This window comes from Cervus canadensis, chromosome 19 (assembly GCF_019320065.1).
Source record: "Cervus canadensis isolate Bull #8, Minnesota chromosome 19, ASM1932006v1, whole genome shotgun sequence".
Classification (NCBI taxonomy): Eukaryota; Metazoa; Chordata; class Mammalia; order Artiodactyla; family Cervidae; genus Cervus; species Cervus canadensis.
The window spans coordinates 21,423,411-21,438,962 of NC_057404.1; the positions used below are offsets into that span (position 1 = coordinate 21,423,411).

A 15,552-nucleotide genomic window follows, 5' to 3' on the forward strand; every position below is an offset into this window, starting at 1 on the left:
TCAGGAAGCAACAGTTAGAACTGGACATGGAACAATAGACTGGTGCCAAATAGGAAAAGGAGTACGTCAAGGCTGTATATTGTCACCCTGCTTATTTAACTTATATGCAGAGTACATCATGAGAAATGCTGGAAGAAGCACAAGCTGGAATCAAGATTGCCGGGAGAAATATCAATAACCTCAGATATGCAGACAACACCACCCTTATGGTAGAAAGTGAATGGGAACTAAAGAGCCTTTTGATGAAAGTGAAAGAGGAGAGTGAAAAAGTTGGCTTAAAGCTCAACATTCAGAAAACTAAGATCATGGCATCTGGTCCCATCACTTCATGGCAAATAGATGGGGAAACAGTGTCAGACTTATTTTGGGGGGCTCCAGAATCACTGCAGATGGTGATTGCAGCCATGAAATTAAAAGACACTTACTCCTTGGAAGGAAAGTTATGACCAACCTAGACAGCATATTAAAAAGCAGAGACATTACTTTGCCAACAAAGGTCCGTCTAGTCAAGGCTATGGTTTTTCCAGTGGTCATGTATGGATGTGAGAGTTGGACTGTGAAGAAAGCTGAGTGCCGAAAAAATGATGCTTTTGAACTGTGGTGTTGGAGAAGACTCTTGAGAGTCCCTTGGACTGCAAGGAGATCCAACCAGTCCATCCTAAAGGAGATCAGTCCTGGGTGTTCATTGGAAGGACTGATGTTGAAGCTGAAACTCCAGTACTTTGGCCACTTCATGCGAAGAGTTGACTCATTGGAAAAGACCCTGATGCTGGGAGGGATTGGGGGCAGGAGGAGAAGGGGACGACAGAGGATGAGATGGCTGGATGGCATCACTGGCTTGATGGATATGAGTATGGGTAAACTCCGGGAGTTGGTGATGGACAGGGAGGCCTGGTGTGCTGCGATTCACGGAGTCACAAAGAGTCGGACATGACTGAGCGACTGAACTGAACTGAAGGCGGAAGACAGAAACTTCTTCCCAGGGACCTTTCTTTGGTGCAGTCATGTCATCTAAATTCTGCACTCCGTTTTTAGCTTGGAAACAAATGTTGAGAAGGAGTGGGCTCCACATGGCTCCCACTGTCATAAGTAGCGATGAGGGGAATCATTGCCCCATGTGTCAGCCTGCTTCTGGATGGGGGGAAGTCTGTGGCTGGCCTCAACTGCTTTGGATCCCCACCGAGCAGGCCAGGGATGTAACTTGATCACTGCTGTTGATGTCTTAGCCTTTGGCCTAATGCTATTGGAGTTTCTGGGAAGTACATCCTTTGATAATTTCTCTTTTCAGCTAAAACTGGCACATATGGGTTCAGTTGTTTCCCACTAAGCTGCGTTGCTAATAAAGATTGGGAGACTTTTTAAGTGGAACGGCCAAGAGAACATAATATATGCTCAGAATAAAGCAGTAAGCAAGGAAGAATTCATGTGATTTGCATGGATTTCTTGTCCTGCGAAGTGGGAGTTAAGTTTGGATAGACAGGGTGAAACCAGTTGACAAGAGTCTTGAAGGCCTTGCAGAGGAATGAGGATTTTAAACCATAGGGAAGGGGAGCTACTGAAAATATTTGAGTGGATGAATGGCATCACTGAACATGAGTTTGAAGGAACAGAAAGATCAAGCTGTTGATCTCCCCTTTCTTCTGGCAGGTAGTTTGAATTCAAGCCACAGGAAGCGATGCTGGCTAAATTAGTTAAAACAGAGGTGAAAGGCTATGGTGTAGGTTACTGAATTGTAGGAAAACCTGACAAACCAGGTTTCAATAAAGTAGGCACCAGAGCATTCCTGAAGCCCTAAACGCTAGGAACACTAGACGCTAGAAATGCAGTCTTTTCAGTGGGCTGTGCTTATCCCGGGCTAGGAGAGAGCCTTATGCACCCTGATTAACAGTTGCAGTGAGACCACCCATAGAGAGAGAAGTGGGTCTCTAGAGAGATCAGGCACTAGGAGTAGATGAAAGAGGAGGTGTCTGCCGCACCTGTCCTCAGCAATGGCTCAGAACACATTGGACACTAAGTGAAGAGGTATAAAGCACATCTGAGTCCCTTCCAGCAGAGGTGAAACAAAGCCATCTGAGTGGTTATTTTTCCTTCCTGTACCGCAGGGACCCATGATAACATCCCTCAATAGGTTTACAGCAGCTTCTTCTCCCCCCTGCAGGGCTGTGAATTGGGATCATTAAGTTTTAAGTTGTTCTGCGGCTTCCGTGTAAGTGATCATGTAAATATCAGGATGCTGGATGGGGGAAGCAAGTAATGGCATGACTCTCAAGATCTTGGATTATTGCTTATTAACTTACATCCAGAAAAACCTTAAGAATAGTGCCCATCCCCCCAGTCGTAAGCGGAGCATACTTTATGAGCACTGCGTTAGAAAAGCAAAGCTAATAATTGTAACCACGTAGATGCAGAAACCATTAATGTTTCTCATGCCCTGTGGTAGGAAGAAATATATTAAAAATTGATTTTTGGTTTCTGCCTTTGTCTGTGTAACATTTATAATAAAGGATACGGGAGAAAGTATCCTTTAAAATTGATATTTTAAAGCATTTTGGGCTTGTTGGTGTTAAAATAAAATTTTTATTAATGGCTTCATACTGCATGGTAAAAGGTCAGCACCTGAATATGACAATTTTATCTTCTTACAAATAAGATGGTGATAGAATTCTTCAATAATTACATATAAGCCAGAATTTTTCCTACATTGTTGGGTTAAACCATTTCTAGACGTGAAATTATTCTTTGACTAACATGGGCTAAGGGTGAAGCTTGTATATCTCTCTGCATTTTCTGTCTTTTTTTTTTTTAACACTCTTTTTCTTACCTCTTTCTATGTGCAATAAGGTGTAACTTCTTTCCTCGGTGTGTATACAGTACGTGGTGAGCCGTGTGTTCACGTTACTTCTTTGTCTCCAGGATTCTATTATCAGTTTACTCTTTCATAATTGAAGCAGCTTTTGTTCATCAGCAAAAACACATTGCATTTTATTTTGTTCTTGTTTAAGTTTCTTGGACATGATGTGGTGAACATACAATCCTGTGGGTATTTTTTTTTTCTAGTCACTTTAAATAAAATATACTTCCAAAAAGCCTGCCCCATTTGTTCTAAATGTTTTAGAATGTATCTTAGCTGTAATTCCCCAGAAATTAAATGGCATGATTCACTTTCTTATGGTTTTCATTAATCCGGTATAGTTTTGCTGCTGATTTAAGTTTATCAAATAGGGTTATAACCTGATGGAAATAACGTTGTCAAATGCTTGGATTTATCATATGTTTTGTAATTCCATAGATGATGTGGGCAAGATGGATCCATATCAGAAATCAGCCTTTGATTCAGAAGAGCTGCGAGGCTCAACTCGTTAATTGCCAAACCACCCAAAGTGTATAAAGAATGACATTTTATGCTACCTCGTTCATCATATTTTTAGAAAGACTATGTGATGGATTAATAAAACATTGCAAATCTTCTATGCAAAGCAAATGTTTATAATAAATGGGGCATAATCTAACTGTTCTGCTATAAAATGAATTAAAGTAGTCTCTAGCCAGTAAATTCAAAGAGAATCGAGTAGGATGGTTAGGTGACCTTAACAGCAAGTATTTTACTATTGAATACATGATTTCCTTTCAAATGGTTCTCCCCTGTCAGTTTGGAGTGGGTTCAGAGTCATGCTGGTCGTTTCTTTAGCTGCTTATTAGCAAAACTGGTTGCAAATTGGATGCTTAGAGGCTGAAGATAAGGGGCTAACTATGGCACTCATATCTGAATGGAGACCTTCTATAAATGCCAGCTGAAATTACTGTCATTTTAATGTGATTCTCTGCCCTGTTGTACAATGTACTAGTAGTTTCTTAAACTTAGTTTGGCACTCATAATCTGTGAACAGATAAGACAAATTAATATAGATTGTGATAAAAAAAAATATACCAGGAGGCTTATAGACATCTCAAAATACACTTACTTTTTATTATTGACAAACAGGTACCATGTTAGCCTTTAAATTCAGAAGAGAAGGGGTGATGATGCTACAAGTGGAATACAAGTGAAAAAATGCTTTGCTTTTCCATATTTGTATTTATCTCACTACTATCCATCTCTATCTTTAATTTTTCACTCTTTGCAGCCATATGCAAGGTGGAGAGCTTCACTGAGATTTTGCTTATTTCTTAAAGCCAGGACAAGTTTCTAGAAAGCTAAGCTTCCATTTTATTCTTCTCTTTATGATAGAGATGATATTTTTTAAAATATCATTTTGTTTTGGGCTCAATTTCAGTGAAGGCAATAGCCAGGGAAGCTACTGGGTGAGAGAGCCTCATGGTTTTAGCACATGTGCAGAAAAAGGCAGGACCCAGACAGCAATTCTTGCGGGACTAAGCGCTGTAGAGAGGCAAACTCCATCCTTGGTAGAGGATGGGAAGAGGGTCATGGGAAGATTTTTCAGCAGTGATGATTTTATATTGTGGTCCAGAGTAGATACTAAAGAACATTACTCTTCTCCTATACCTCTCCCTCTTCCTCCTGTTTCCCCCTTTCCTTCTATAATTCCTTCTAGCTTTCCTCTTTCTTCTTCAACACTTGTGCAGAGGAACTCTTCTAAGCTTAGAAGTTCTCACTGCTGTGGTGTCATATCACTCTGGCTGCCGGAGGTACCACAATCAGTCATGGTACCACGGACTGACTGACTTAACCAACGGAAATTTATTTCCTCATGGTTTTGGAGGCTGGAAGTCCAAGATCAAGATGCCAGCAGGATGGTTTTCTTCTGAGGCTGTTCTTGGCTTCTAGGTGGCCGCCTTCTCCCTCTGTCTTCAACGTGGTCTTTCTCTTTGTTTCTACTCATTTCTGGTGTTTCCACCTCCTCTTAAAAGGACATCAGTACTATCAGATTAGGGCCCCACACTTATGATTTCCTTTAACCTTAATTATACTTTAAAGGCTCTAGCTTCAGATACACTCATCTTGAGGGTTAGGACCTTAACAGATAACTTTTAAGGAGACACAATTCAGAATATAATAGCTACCATAAAGACTGTCTGGATAAATGGTCCATTTAGACCATTATATGAAATATACCTTAGATTTTTTTTTTTGGTGAGTGAATGTTGTCTCTCTCACATCCAAGAGAGAAAAATTTGTAAAGGAGTTAACAACTCAACCTTCCACTCTTCTTTTATTAATAATAGCCCACTTTTTCTCTTTACTCTGGAGACCAAGCATCCTTTTCTTCAGGGTCCCAAACCCAATTACTGTGGGTGGGGGATTTAACAGAACCGTTGTATTTTAGGAAATTTCTTTATTTAATGACTAAGTAAAAGCTACTTATCTCTTCTTTCCCACCCCACATCAAAATTTACTTGCCCTTTTGTTAATTCATTCTACATTTTGTCCTACATTTTTTTGTTTGTTTGTTTTTTGATGTCTCATATCTGCTTAATCAGGGCTTCCCTTGTGACTCAGCTGGTAAAATTCTGCCTGCAATGTGGGAGACCTGGGTCCAATCCCTGGGTTGGGAAGATCCCCTGGAGAAGGGAAAGGCTACCCACTCCAGTATTCTGGCCTGGAGAATTCCATGGACTGTATCGTCCATGGGATTGCAAAGAATTGGACATGACTGAGCAACTTTCACTATATACTTAATCAAACCTGATGTATGTGTATACTGAAAATTTCAAACTCCAAAAACTGTCTAATAAAGGACTATTATCATTTTGTGACAACCATCATCATTGATCACATTTATTTGATCCTCGCAATAACCATATTCAGTAGTCACTATCATTATTCATGTGTTACTATTGTGGAGACAGATCATTATGTCATTGTTGGCATATCAGAAATTAGAAATGAAGGCCCTTACAAGCTTAAGTGCCGTGCCCAAGACTGCACAACTTTTAAGTGGCTGAGCAAGAATTTGAACTTGGAAGGCTGGCTCTAGCACCTGCACTATTAACTGTGATGCCTGGAGTAGGAAATGGCAACCGACCTGCTCCCATATTCTTGCCAGGATAAAAAGGAGCCTGGCAGGCTACAGTTCATGGGGTCTGTTAGGAGTAAACAGTACAGTTGAGATCAGGAAGAGACCACAGAAACCTTTCATGATTCAATTCAACTTGAGATGGATGAAGAAACCCAGGGCACAGGTGGTTCTTGTTTACACATGGTAATACAATGAAATGCCACCCAACAAGCTCCAGGCAGCTGAGCTTACTGTTTTTATTTTTGTTATTGTTTAATTGGTAAATTGTGTCTGACTCTTTGCAACCCCATGGACTGCGGCCCACCAGGCTCCCCTGTCCATGGGATTTCCCAGGCAAGAATACTGGAGTGGATTGCCATTTCCTACTCTGGGGGATTTCCTGACCCAAGGATCGACTCCATGTCTCCTGCATTGGCAGGCGGATTCTTTACCATTGAGCCACCAGGGAAGCCCACTGTTTTTATTACACATAATAAAAATAATGTTTATCAAAATTTTGAACACTTAAATGCCACTTTGTCTATGTAACTTCAAACTTTCCCAATTGAATATGATGGATTTCAATTTGCCCATTTTACAGATAAATAAAATGAGGCCAGCAAGGAGGTTAAAGACTCACACAGTTAGGTATCAGTTCAGTTCAGTTCAGTCATTCAGTCGTATTCGACTCTTTCCGACCCCACGAATCGCAGCATGCCAGGCCTCCCTGTCCATCACAAATTCCTAGAGTTTACCCAAACTCATGCCCATCGAGTCGGTGATGCCATCCAGTCATCTCATCCTCTGTCGTCCCCTTCTCCTCCTGCCCCCAATCCCTCCCAGCATCAGGGTCTTTTCCAATGAGTCAACTCTTCACATGAGGTGGCCAAAGTATTGCAGTTTCAGCTTCAGCATCAGTCCTTCCAATGAACACCCAGGACTGATCTCCTTCAGGATGGACTGGTTGGATCTCCTTGCAGTCTAAGGGACACTCAAGAGTTGTCTCCAACACCGCAGTTCAAAAGCATCATTTTTTCAGCATTCAGCTTTCTTCACAGTCCAACTCTCACATCCATACACGACCACTGGAAAAACCACAGCCTTGACCAGACGGACCTTTGTTGGCAAAGTAATGTCTCTGCTTTTTAATATGCTATCTAGGTTGGTCATAACTTTTCTTCCAAGGAGTAAGCGTCTTTTAATTTCATGGCTGCAGTCACCATCTGCAGTGATTTTGGAGCCCGCAAAAATAAAGTCTGACACTGTTTCCACTGTCTACCCATCTATTTGCCATGGAGTGATGGGACCAGATGCCATGATCTTAGTTTTCTGAATGTTGAGCTTTAAGCCAACTTTTTCACTCTCCTCTTTCACTTTCATCAAGAGGCTTTTTAGTTCCTCTTCACTTTCTGCCATAAGGGTGGTGTTGTCTGCATATCTGAGGTTATTGACATTTCTCCCGGCAATCTTGATTCCAGCTTGTACTTCATGCAGCCCAGAGTTTCTCATGATGTACTCTGCACATAAGTTAAATAAGCAGGGTGACAATATACAGCCTTGATGTACTCCTTTTCCTATTTGGAATCAGTGTGTTGTTTCATGTCCAGTTCTAACTGTCGCTTCCTGCATACAGGTTTCTCAAGAGGCAGGTCAGGTGGTCTGGTATTCCCATCTCTTTCAGAATTTTCCACAGTTTATTGTGATCCACACAGTTGAAGGCTTTGGCGTAGTCAATAAAGCAGAAATAGATGTTTTTCTGGAACTCTCTTGTTTTTTCGATGATCCAGCGGATATTGGCAATTTGATCTCTGGTTCCTCTGCCTTTTCTAAAACCAGGTTGAACATCTGGAAGTTCTCGGTTCTCATATTGCTGAAGCCTGGCTTGGAGAATTTTGAGCATTACTTTACTAGCATGTGAGATGAGTGCAATTGTGCGGTAGTTTGAGCATTCTTTGGCATTGCCTTTCTTAGGGATTGGAATGAAAACGGACCTTTTCCAGTCCTGTGGCCACTGCTGAGTTTTCCAAAATTGCTGGCATATTGAGTGCAGCACTTTCACAGCATCATCTTTCAGGATTTGAAATAGCTCAACTGGAATTCCATCACCTCCACTAGCTTTGTTCGTAGTGATGCTTTCTAAGGCCCACTTGACTTCACATTCCAGGATGTGTGGCTCTAGGTGAGTGATCAGACCATCATGATTATCTGGGTCATAAAGATCTTTTTTGTACAGTTCTTCTATGTATTCTTGTCACCTCTTCTTAATATCTTCTGCTTCTGTTAGGTCCATACCATTTCTGTCCTTTATTGAGCCCATCTTTGCATGAAATGTTCCCTTGGTATCTCTAATTTTCTTGAAGAGATCTCTAGTCTTTCCCATTCTGTTGTTTTCCTCTATTTCTTTGCATTGATCGCAGAGGAAGTCTTTCTTATCTCTCCTTGCTATACTTTGGAACTGCATTCAAATGGGAATATCTTTCCTTTTCTCCTTTGCTTTTTGCTTCTCTTCTTTTCACAGCTATTTGTAAGGCCTCCTCAGACAACCATTTTGCCTTTTTGCATTTCTTTTCCATGGGGATGGTCTTAATCCCTGTCTCCTGTACAATGTCATCAACCTCTGTCCATAGTTCATCAGGCTCTCTGTCTATAAGATCTAGTCTCTTAAATCTATTTTTCACTTCCACTGTATATTCATAAGGGATTTGATTTAGGTCATACCTGAATGGTCTAGTGGTTATCCCTACTATCTTCAGTTTAAGTCTGAATTTGGCAATAAGGAGTTCATGATCTGAGCCACAGTCAGCTCCAGGTCTTGTTTTTGCTGACTGTATAGAGGTTCTCCATCTTTGGCTGCAAAGAAGATAATCAATCTGATTTCAGTGTTGGCCATCTGGTGATGTCCATGTGTAGAGTCTTCTCTTGTGTTGTTGGAAGAGGGTGTTTGCTATGACCAGTGCGTTCTCTTGGCAAAACTCTATTAGCCTTTGCCGTGCTTCATTCCGTACTCCAAGGCCAAATTTGCCTGTTACTCCAGGTGTTTCTTGACTTCCTACTTTTGCATTCCAGTCCCCTATAATGAAAAGGACATCTTTTTTGGGTGTTAGTTCTAAAAGGTCTTGTAGGTCTTCATAGAACCATTCAACTTCGGCTTCTTCAGCGTTACTGGTTGGGGCATAGGCTTGGATTACCGTAATATTGAATGATGGTTTGCCTTGGAAACAAACAGAGATCATTCTGTAGTTTTTGAGATTGTATCCAAGTACTGCATTTCAGACTCTTTTGTTGACTATGATGACTACTCCATTTCTTCTAAGGGATTCCTGCCCACAGTAGTAGATATAATGGTCATCTGAGTTAAATTCACCCATTCCAGTCTGTTTTAGTTCACTGATTCCTAGAAGGTCGACATTCACTCTTGCCATCTCCTGTTTGACCACTTCCAATTTGCCTTGATTCATGGACCTAACATTCCAGGTTCCTATGCAGTATTGCTCTTTACAGCATCGTACCTTGCTTCTATCACCAGTCCCATCCACAACTGGGTATTGTCTTTGCTTTGGCTCCATCCCTTCATTCTTTCTGGAGTTATTTCTCCACTGATCTCCAGTAGCATATTGGGCACCTACCGACCTGGGGAGTTTCTCTTTCAGTATCCTATCATTCTGCCTTCTCATACTGTTCATGAGGTTCTCAAGGCAAGAATACTGAAGTGGTTTGCCATTCCCTTCTCCAGTGGACCACATTCTGTCAGACCTCTCCACCATGACCTGACCGTCTTGGGTGGCCCCGCACAGCATGGCTTAGTTTCATTGAGTTAGACAAGGCTGTGGTCCTGTGATCAGATTGGCTAGTTTTCTGTGATTGTGGTTTTAGTGTGTCTGCCCTCTGATGCCCTCTCGCACACCTACCATCTTATTTGGGTCTCTCTTACCTTGGATGTGGGGTATTTCTTCACGGCTGCTCCAGCAAAGTGCAGCTGCTGCTCCTTACCTTGGACTAGGGGCATCTTCTCATGGCTGCCCCTCCTGACCTTGAACGTGGAGTAGCTCCTCTTGGCCGTCCAGCGCCCACGCAGAGTTAGGTATAGTGGACCTCAAAATCAAACTAGGTGGCTCTTTGTCCTATAACTATGCTCTTTCCTCTTTCCTGATTTTACACTGTTGCTACAACCATGACTCCAGATCCTGAGATCCCATCCCTTATAACCTTGTGAGGAAAGTTTTTCTCTCTGTCCCAATTTAGGCAGTTTCCCCTAAATACAGACATAGACAGTCCTGGCTGCAACCCAGCCTCTGCAACTACTATCTGTATGGTTCCCTCATCTCTTCAAGGTTCACCTAGACTCAATTTTCTCTTACACAAAAGAGGAAAAATAATGGGAACCACATCGTGCTTTGGTGCTAAGACACATCAGTCTTGTCTGACTCTTGATGACCATATGGGCTGTAGCCCACCAGGCTCCTCTGTCCATGGGATTCTCCAGGCAAGAATACTGGAGTAGATTGTCATGCCCTCCTCCAGGGGCTCTTTCCCATCCAGGGATCAAACCTGCATCTGCTGTGTCTCCTGCATTGCAGGTGGATTCTTACTGCTGAGCCACCAGGGATGCCTCATCAAGGTAATGTCAATTAATTCAACCAGTATTTATTTAGCTCCTTTCATGTGACTATGACCACTATAGACAAAGTTTCAGCCTCAAAGGTTACCATGAGAATTTAATCATACAAGCAAAGGCACAGTTTCCTGGAACACAGTAAGCACCCAACAAATAATATGAAGTGGTACTATTATTGCTATTGTATTATCTTGAGTCGCCTGGCAGCTGTCTGTTCTGTTTACATACAGTATTATCACAGTTATTTTGTGGAGAAATACACACACATTCTTAAGCATTCTTCGATAAATAGTGGTCCTGATACAACTAGTTTTTCCCTCTCGATCTATCTATTGCTTAGACCTGATCTTCACGGCTTTGTAGTTATTCATCTCCTTTTCATCTTCCAGGCCATTAGAAGCCCTTATCTTTGATCTCCAATAGCTTTCAAAGAAGCGCGAGGTATCCTTTTAGCCCAAAAGCCAGCCTTTCCTCCTCTGCATCCTACCATATGCTGCACTTTCTATTACTTGGCCATACAGTTCCTTAAAATGTACCCACCCATCCTTATTACTAATCCAATCCAGCACCAGTTTTGTTATTTTGTTTCATGAATATTAGTGTCCTTCACCAATAATGTTCTGTGATTTTCCCAGAGCTTTTGATTTCGTTTCAGAAGTAGATCCCATATATTCAATTAGGAACACTTAAAAAAACTTCTTTCTACTGGTTTATGGTCCCATCTGGAGAAGGGAGTTACTCTGCAGAATAAATTGAGTGTAAAATTTGGCTGTGCAATAAGAATTCACTTCCGTCAAGGCAAAAAGAAGAGATGCATAAAATTCAAATCATCCATAGAATAAATGCTTTATCTTTAAGAAACATATAAATAGACATCAAACACCATAAAAACATAGAGGGTTTCCTCCCTCTGTCTCTGTCTCTTTTTAGAAACAAATTTGTGTGCAATTTCATAGCAAAAACTTTGCAAGGAAAGATTATGTATGTCCAATGCTGATAAGACTGCCCAAATATAAATTTTATGATGCATTTCTTTTAGAATGCCATCTTTCCACCAGCATAATCAAAGAAAGGAAAATAAAGTTTGAAAGCCTTTGGAGAGCCAAGTGCAGGCACCTGAGGAAATCAGGAAAGAATGAGAACCTGATATTGTAGCTAATTTGTAACATTTTTTTGCTAAGGCTGCTCTCCTTAAAAGAAGGCACTTGCTCTAAATTTTCTTTCTTCCTTCAGCGATAGGACTGCCCTTCCTGCTAACACTTGCCAGTGATAAAAATGCAGGGTAGGAAGTGAGGGGGAGTGAAGCAATTAGGGGAGCTTGCTTGCCAGCATCCCGAGCCCAGTTAGACCACAGTGGGAGAATTTATCTGATCCTATAGGGAATTGACCATAGGTAGAATCATAGCCATTGAATAATAATGGAGTTCGTCTTCACTTAAGCAGTAGCTGAAAGACTCTCAAACCATCACTGGTGCAGATAAGAAGTCACAAGTGAAGCCTGAGAGGGTGCCTTTGAGGACACTTAGGGTCAGACACTGGAAAATGTGCACAGAAAATTTGCTTCAAAAATTTGCTGGTAGCAAAATGATAATTCCTCATATTTTTCTCTTGTAACATTCCCCAAACTGTGACAAATAAAAGTGGTTTCTCTGCTCAGATAAACTTGGGAAATACTGATTAAAGAAAGAGAAAAAAGTTGAAGAAAAAAATATTGCAGGACTTTTCAGAGCCTTTAATAGATTCATGAGCATTGTGAATATTTAAGAGAGAAATGGTGTAAAAGAGTAGTTTGGTTTTTCACTAAGTATCTAACAGGTCTTTGATTCTTTGGAATCCACTTGAAGATACACTGGTTTAGTGCTTCACCAAGCACTTTCATACGATTATGTCTGAAAAGTGAGCACATGTATATTTCATCAGAGATGTGTTAGTATATAGTCTGTCAGTTTAATAAAATCCCAGCTACCTGTGGGGTTACAATCCCTCATCAGTAATTTGACAGAGTCACAAAAAGTCATACTTTGACCATCACTACCTATGAGCCCCTGAAACTTTCTGGCTTTCACATCTGTGCTTTCTATTTTTAGAAACTTCTGTTTATTTGCCGGAAAGATTGGATTCATCTTCCTAGGCTAGATTTACTCTACTGGCAAGAGATTTCAGATTTTCATTTTTATCATTATCTCTTTAAACCTGATTGTGTTTAACTTCTTACAGTTTCATTATTTCTAAGCACCACCTCTGATGTTTTACATTTCAAATTTTACTTTATTTCTTTAAATGTCTGTGCCTTTGTCCCTGTGTCATTTGGGGAGGATGAAATTTCTCTCTTCCACCTTGCTTAACCACCGTCATTGGAGGTAAGCAACTCAGTAGGCTTAGCATGCTGCTTCTACGTACATATGACGGTCCAGATGTCAGGAGTTGTCTTTGGTGCAAAAGTGTTTTTTTCTGCTAAAAATATGAATTAGGGAAAGGCTTGATCACTTAAGTCGAATGTCTGAAAAACAGGTCCAAGAGCGGTCTCTATATCATTTGAGGAAAGCCCTTTGCTTCAGGCGATTCCCCTGCAGAAGTGCATTAACCTCAAGTAAATGGGAAATTAGGTAATTATGAACATACTATGCCCCAACCATATTGGTTACGTGAGTTATTATTATAATGTTATCTCAAATTTACGTGGAGCCTTGGAGCCTTCCAAAAATCTGTAAAGATCCTTGCATTTATTATCCCATATATTCTAGGATGATGTTTGAAATAGATAATCACAACAACTAGGGCAATGACCAATCAAAATAGACCCAGGTCCAGCCCCAAGGGGAATGGTGGAGTGTCCCCTGCCACTGTGCTGTGCTAGGGTGTGCTCCCTTCTTAGCTGTTGCATCCAAGAAAGTTTGCATCATGTCATAGAGTGATCATTGTGGCACCCAAGTAGCCGGCATGGAAGTGTCTTAATATTTTAACAGCCAATGTAGCTGCTATGCTGCAGATTAAAGTGATATGTATCATGAGACAGATATTAGGAACTAGACAGAAGTGATACCACTTTTCTTATTTTAGAAAAATTACGAAGGAAAAAAAAATCTGGGGTATAAAAGCCTTTGGACCTTTAACTAAAATGACAGTCACTGACTCTAGTCCAAATAGCTGTCAACCGGCTATTCTTTCCACTGAGGCAGGAAGAAAGGATGTACATCAAGTAGTGACCTATGGTCCCTCAGCTGCAGGCAACACATTTCGTGTGGACTGGTAAACATTCAGGAAAATAGACTGACCAAGGCAAAGGCCGTAGCATATGACTCCACAAATTGTATCTGTTATTCTCTGAGAGTCAAATTCATGCTTGTTAATTGCACCGAGTCTCCAGGTGGTGCTTCCCCATGGTCACCTACCCCCTCATGTAAATACACATTACTGTGCCTATCCCAGACATAAGCAGCCAAGCATCCAGATCACGATTTGAAAAATTGGAGTGGCTAGGCCAGGACATGTGGCTAACAGCTTGCTTGCTGCTAAGTTGCAAAATAACAGGGCTGCAATTCCAGTTGCAAGGTACGTCTGACCTCAGGGCCCATCATTAACCCATTTGACCTCAGCTCCAGTAACAAAGACGGAGGAGTTTGCAATGGGAGCAACTTTAGCCCTTTGCAGCAGTGGGGTAAGGGTTAGGTGTATCATTTGGTTTCCTAACTTATCAAATGATGAGTTGGAATTTGTTATACTCAAGCTTTTTCTCCAGTTGGCTGCAGACTGATATAGGAATTCTTAGACCCAGCTGTTAAAAGGCTGTCTAATAAAATAAGATGTCTGTCTAAATGTTCCCGAGACCACATTGCTTTCCGTCATTGAGAAGTGGGACAGTCCGCTAGAAACAATTATACAGGATAATCAGGATATTCTACAAATCTACAGGATATTCTACAGATATCTTTATCTTGTGTCATGGTTTTGCTGTTGTTTGCTTTCGAAAGGTTAAGGAGAATTGTTTTCTCATCTCTGTGGGAAAAGAAAAAGGGAACCAAGGGAAGTCCTTACCCACCCCAGGAAAAAAAGATTGAGGGACATAATGGGCTGTTTTGAGCAAGTGGTATTGAAGGTACCTCCTGCTGAGATGTGTGATTTATGCTGAGAGGCTGCTCTTGAGGCAGGCATATGTCTGCAAGTGTCAATGTGGGTGGGTCTGATAGGTGACCCTCTGACAGAAAGAAATAAAATAACAGAATGTCCCCAGTCTAGGACTGGGACTGCATATCAAGAGATAGCAGAGGAAGTGGACTCATCGACAGCCATGACCATTAGGAGAATTTGGAAGAAATAAACAATCGAAGCTTTCCAAATTTCAAGAAACTTTTACTTCCTGCAAGAGAGTAAACTGTTGAAAGATAAATACTCATTGAGCCTCTTCAGTATTCATTGTGTTCTTCCCAACACTGGAGGATTCCTGACAAGTATAAAAAAGTTTTGTCATCAGGGGAGGCAGTGTGGCTAAGGGCTCTGAATGCTCTGTAGGGTGGCCCCCGTGTGGATCACAGCTACACCACTTAACCGGTGCGTGCAGGCAGACTGTTTAACAGTCCTTTGTCTCGTTTTCTTTGTCCACAGTAAAGCACAAATGGTAGCCCCTGCCTCATATGATGATTTTAAGGTTCATGTACTTCATACCTATAACATTTTTAGAACATATCCAGTAAGCACTCATTGTATGCCAATCATTTAATCAAGACTCTCACCAAACGTTTATCAGGGATTTAATCTTGGCTATAAGGTTTGAGGGCTTCCCTGGTGGTTCAGTGGTGAAGAAACCTACCAATGCTGGAGACACAGGAGACTCAGGTTCGATCACTGGGTCAGGAAGATCCCCTGAAGGAGGAAATGGCAACCCACTCTGGTATTTTCACCTGGAAAATTCTATGGACAGAGGAGCCTGGACAGAGTTTGAGCAAACTCCAGAGATAGTGAAGGACAGGGAAGGCTGGTGTG

General features: G+C 41.3%; 1 protein-coding gene across 2 annotated transcripts in view; it reads left to right on the top strand.

The window, feature by feature from the left end:
- The window catches only part of PPARGC1A (PPARG coactivator 1 alpha), a 718,367-nt gene that overhangs the window by 501,302 nt on the left and 201,513 nt on the right, over positions 1–15,552 (top strand). The window lies entirely within an intron of this gene.